The sequence below is a fragment of the Sciurus carolinensis genome, chromosome 10 (assembly GCF_902686445.1).
Source record: "Sciurus carolinensis chromosome 10, mSciCar1.2, whole genome shotgun sequence".
NCBI classification, from domain to species: domain Eukaryota; kingdom Metazoa; phylum Chordata; class Mammalia; order Rodentia; family Sciuridae; genus Sciurus; species Sciurus carolinensis.
In genome coordinates, this window is record NC_062222.1 from 100,380,926 (window position 1) to 100,386,925 (window position 6,000).

The window sequence follows — 6,000 nt, forward strand, 5'->3', positions numbered from 1 at the left end:
AAATATTCAGTGCTCTACCCAGAAGGGCTGGAAATGGCACTCAAACTCACAAGGGATTCTACCTATACTTTGTGGGGTTGCACAAAGATCTACTCCTTTAGAGAAAAAGAACATGTTTCCAATTCTGTCCCTGACTGGAAAGCTGTCGAATGCACCTGGTGTCCTACTGCATCTAGATAAAGTTCAATGAGAGCCAGGGTCAGGTTTTATACCCGCCCTCCTCCCATCCCCCACATTGCAGAATTGCATATTGAACAGAATTTAAGGGAAAGTCAAATTCATATAATCCTTGTTTGGTGAATTATTTCCTCAAACTAAACATAGAGGTGACTTTCCTTTTAATAAAAAGTATGTACATTGTAGCCGATAAACAAGGAGAATTGGCAGAACCTTAAAGGATCCTCCGTTGAACACTGTAACTCTTTCAACCCAGACGCAGCTGGAAGGAATGGGTTCAAGGGTAGCTGTGGCTTTTGCACAGGATCTGGTGCAAATGAGATTAGAAATGCTTTTAAATCAGATGTAAAGTTCCAAAATGAACAAAAGAACTTAAAAAAAAAAAAAAAAAAAAAAAACCCTCAGCAAGGCTGGGGTTGTGGCTCAAGGGTAGAGCGCTTGCCTAGCATGTGTGAGGCACTGTGTTCCATTCTCAGCACCACATATAAGTAAATGAATAAAATAAAGGTCAATCAACATCTAATAAAAGTTAAAAAAAAAAAAAGCCCCTCAGTGTCTATTCTGGGGAAGCAGAACAATTTATTAATACTATTTTCCATAAATCCTTTACTTTCATGTAAAAAAAACATTCTTTGTACTTGAGGACCTTAATAACTAGTGCAGATTTTGCAGTCATTTCTTATGTCAAAGCAAGAGTTCATTTTCCATTCAAATGCAATGCTTTGTCTTTTAAAATAGTAGTAACCTAAAAACACCTATAGGAGGAAAAACTTGAATTACACATTTATTCTCTCCCTTTCTCTCTCTCTTTCTCTCTCTCTCTCTCTCTTTTTGGTGGTGCTGAAGATCAAACCCAGGTCCTCATGCATGCCAAGCAAGCGCTCTGTCACTGGGCTGCACCCCAGCACCATTGACTATTTTTAGATTCACTAATTAGCATTTTGTGCCAAATTTGCTCTCTGTTTCTCTCCTGTCTCTCTGAAAAATACATTTATATTTTTAAAAAACATCAAATTTATATATATATTAAAATTTATACATAATATATATTAATAAATATATATAATCAGCTAGCTATACAAGCTGTCCATAAAATATGGAGGTCTAGGTGAATGTACATAATGTCAGCACAAATATCTTCCATCTGAAACAATGTTATGGATGCTCGCAGAGCCTTTGGACACCCTGTCATTATCAAAATCGTTCAAGATGCATTTGTGTCTTGCCTGAGCATCAGTTCCTCAGCGTTTACCACACTACCTGAAGGCCATCCACATGGCCTTCGGCAGTTGAGGAGTGGAATTCTGATGCTGGAAGATGAGAAATAATATTGAGAATTATGCGGGGAGTAGCACATCTTTAGCCCTGCCCTCTTATTTTCCAACTGTTGTTCTGTTCTTTCTTATAGCTAATGTAGGCAACTGAACTGGCGCTAGGGAAATATGATTCTGGTTTGGAGCAGTTTCCAGGTGAACAGTGAAAACTGAACTGTTCTGTCACAGTAAGTTTATGTGCTCAGGTCACCCAGATAGTTCTAATGTCCAAGCAGAATTCCCTGAGGACATCTGCCTTCAAAAAGGACATTGTCCTTGTACCCAGTGCTTCCGCCTTCTGCCTCCCTGCTGGTTGGGTGGCTTGATAGGGAAGCCCTGGCATCCAGGAGATTTAGGAAGCGTTCCTCTGAGGAGGACTCACTCCTTCCCAGAAGAATCAGGTACCTGCCTGGCACCCTGCCGCTCCCTCACTGAGAAGGCCAGCGTGTCTCACAGTTGGATTTAGTCCTGTGCTTTTCACAGTTCCAGCCTGAACCTTCATCTTCCTGTCATCTGAGAGGGCCCTAAGAGCCAGCTTCAAATGTCAAGGCTCCCACTGCCTCCAGATCCCAGGAGCCCCACACCTTTCCTGTACCCTCTTTCCCTTAGGTCTACCTGGGCACCTTCTGTACCAGGCAGCAGGGTATCTCTATGGCCACAAGAGCAGTAACAATGACAATGACCCTCACCTGCCTTCTGCTATTTTAGCAGCTGGACTGTTTGTTCTGAAATTGTTTCTGTTAAAGACAGCCTCTGGGGAGTGAAAGAAGAATGGGGGAACTTTAGATTATGTAGAGGAAATGAGAGGGAGTGGGTTTTGAAAAATGGTGGGATGAGGCAGACATCATTACCCTGTGCACATGTATGATTACATGAATGGTATGAATCTACATCGTGCACAACCATAGAAACGAAATGATGTACCCCATTTGTCTACAATGAATCAAAATGCAGCCTGTAAAAAATTAGAAGATAAAAAGATAAATAAATAAAAGACAGCCTCAACCCAGCTGGCATGGCCCCTTATACTCTAAGACCAGCCTCCCTGCCTCCTCATCCAGACTTCCTCCAACATGCCACTGAAGACTGTACCCTGTGGGCCTCCTTGCCCTCAGGGAAAGATTGCACAGTGCAGAAGATGTTGAAGAAAAGAGAAATGCTCCATCAAATAACTCCCAGTTTCCTGAGGGAGAAAAGCAGCCGGCCTAACTGACTGCAACTGTGATTTCAATTAGGGCCGCCAGATTCTGCAAATAAAAATACAGGACGCATAGTCAAGCTTGCATTTTAGATAAACAACAAATACTTTCTTAGCATTTAAGTATGCCCCATGCAATATTTGGCACCTATTTATACTTAAAATATTATTTGTTGTTTATCTGAAGTACAGATTCAGCTGGGTAACTTACATTTTACTTGGCAACCCTATTTTAATATTCAAATAAACTAAAAATCTTCCACACAGTGTACAGAAAGGTTCAGCAGTTTCAACAAGGGAGGAGGATATTGCTGAATGTCATTTGCTGCAGTAAAGAAATGATTAGCTATTTGGTATGTTCTGCGTGAGGCATTGAGCACATACCACCCATGCTTGCAAAAGTGCCTCTGTCAAAGCCAAGGCAATGATTTACAAAAAGGTATAAATGGAAATTCACTCACACCAGATCCAGAGGGAAGAAATTCCAGAACAGCAAGTCCTGCCTGCAGTTGCCAAGGAAAAACCAAATAAAATTGAACAAAACAAAACACTTGCAAAAAAAAAAAAAAAAAAAAAGTGTTTTATTGCACAGAAGCAGAATTACTTGTCGGGAGAGTGTATTAGGTAAAAGCTTGCACACTTTCAAAAAGGAGAGCCTTTTTCAGAGCCTTCCATTCTGTTAGTTCTACAATAAGTGGCTGCAATCCTCCCTCATTCACCCTCAGTCTCCCCAATGACCGCATGGTTTCAAAAATGCATCAGCTCTGACTTCGCCTGACCAGCCTGGGAGGAATGAAATGACCTTCCATCAACTCTATGGCACATTTAAAAGGACCATAAGCACTGCTTTGGTTTGCTAGATTGGGCATGCACACACAGGGAAATGCTCTTGTACTCACCATTCAATTCCACTGACCACCTCCAACGTGCAGAGTGCCGCCCCCATTACGGGATGAGGGAGGCTGCATGCAGGAGCTGGACCAAGGCAGTCCCACCATCACAGAGCTTAGAATCCAGTGAGAGAGACTCACCAAGGCCAAATTCCTCCACCAGAAGCACAAACCCCTGCTCTCCAGGGAAATCAAGTCCATATTTAGGAAGGAAAGGGTGGAGAAGGGAAAGCTTAGGACTGAGAGGTAAGGGAGAGGGGAAGTATTCGAGCCAGACTTTGGTCCATATTTTAATGTGATTTATGGATTTATGCAGAAGGAATGCCAATGTATTGTTTAGACCACATATCTAAATAATAGCTGTTAAATTACATTCAAAATGTGATGGGCTACAGCCATACATGGGTCAGTAGAGGAAAAATCAATTTGCAAATTCATGAACAAGATTCTATTTATATTTAGTTATGAAACCCCAACCACTTAGAACAATCTAAATCTACAGATGGAAGCACATGGAAATTTTATCTTCCGGTAGGTAATGTTATAAATGGCAACATGTGAGCAAAATGCAGCACAATGGAGGAAATGCAAATGTACATTATTTGTATATGAATAAGACTACCATTAACCAACATACGAAATATTTCCTTTAAAAATGTGTGAATCCTTACCCAGAAGCGGATGCATAGATTGCTCTTTGTTATTCTCCACTAAAACACAGCTGGGACAAGCACACTTCCCACCAGGTAGCCAGATCATGTGGCCACCCTGCAGAACACCTTCCAGATCGGCTCCCCTTTGCTCACAACACCCCTGGCTTGCCTACTCCACCAGTCTCCACACTGAGCTTGGTACCGGCTAGTCTCCTTGTTGCACCAGGTCAGCCGCGCTGGCTTCTCTCTGCTCCTGCAACACATCCGCTGGTCTTTATGTTCGTTATTTGTTGTTTCCTCAGCACTGGAGTGTGCCATGTTTCTTTTTTGAGGGGAGCGGGGGGGGGGGGGGGGTTTTGGGAATTCAACCGAGGGGCACTTAACCACTGAGCCACAACCCCAACACCCACCTCCCAGGCCCAGTCCTTTATTTAAAATATTTTTTTATTTGTCTGGTGTTATGGTTTGAATGTGAGGTGTACCCCAAAAGCTCAGATGTGAAACAATGCAGGAATTGTTTCAGAGGAGAAACAATTGGGCTGTAAGAGTCTTAACCCAATCCATGAATTAATCCCTGATGGGATTAATCGAAGTGGTAGGGTGTGGCTGGAGGAAGTGGGAATTTGGGTGTGGCTATGGGATATATATTTGGTATCTGGAGAGTGGAGTCTTTTTCCTGAAGATGTGAGCTGCTTCCCTCAGCCATACTCTTCCGCCATGATATTCTGCCTCACCTCGAGCCCCAGGGAATAGAGCTGACCTTCTGTGGACTAAGACCTCTGAAACCATGAGCCCTCAAATAAACCTTTCCTCTTCTATAATTGTGCTGGTCAAATCATTTAGTTACAGCAGCGAAAAAGCTGACTAAAATATCTGGCTAAGTTACTTACGGCCTCATTCAGTTGGTGTGACTGCCCTTGAACTTGGGATCCTCCTGCCTCAGCCTCTTGAGCTGCTGGGATTACAGGTACCGTTGCACTCGGCTCTTACTCTGGTTTCTTATTGTAATAAAAAGCTTGGATCTTACCTCCACATGTGGGCCATCTTATCTTTCTCATTTAGATAGAGCACACCCCACTGAAAGATTTTCTATCACATTTTGACATTTCTTATCTTCATGCCTCCTAAAATGATCTACAAAATTATTTATTGAAGTATTTCCTTGTGAATTGTCTATAATCCCAATAAGGGCAAGAATCTTATGCCTTGAGTAGTAAAGCATTCCCTGGGCTGGGGACAGTGCCTGGCACTCAGTTGGTGCTCAACAAACATGCATTGATTGGACAAAGAAATTATGACTCCAGATAAACCAAATGGAAACAGTGTTTTCAACTACTTGTATTAGAAAGGACACTCCTATTCACTGCAGAACAAAGTCCAAGACTGATTAATTTCAGAAATGACTAGAGAAAAATGCCATTCAATCTCCTATTGTAATGACTTTGTGTGATTTCTTGGAAGCATCCCCATGTTCTGGAAAACTGGAAAATTAGGAGAATGTTTGCAATTCCTGATTCTCAATCTAACTTTTCCTTTACTTCCTTTTCATAAAATATCAACAGAAAGGGCCACAAAGCACCACCTCTCTGACAGTGCTCATCTCTGCAAGAAAATTCCTTGCCCCAACTTCTACATACTTTGGAGAAAGGAAGCACAGTTACAGTGGTAATTTAGAAAGGAGTTGGGTAAGGATTTTTCTGGAAAGGATTCCAGAAATGGCACCCATACCCACCCTTGGCTTCACTTTGGTCCCTAGAGTCTCCATGCTT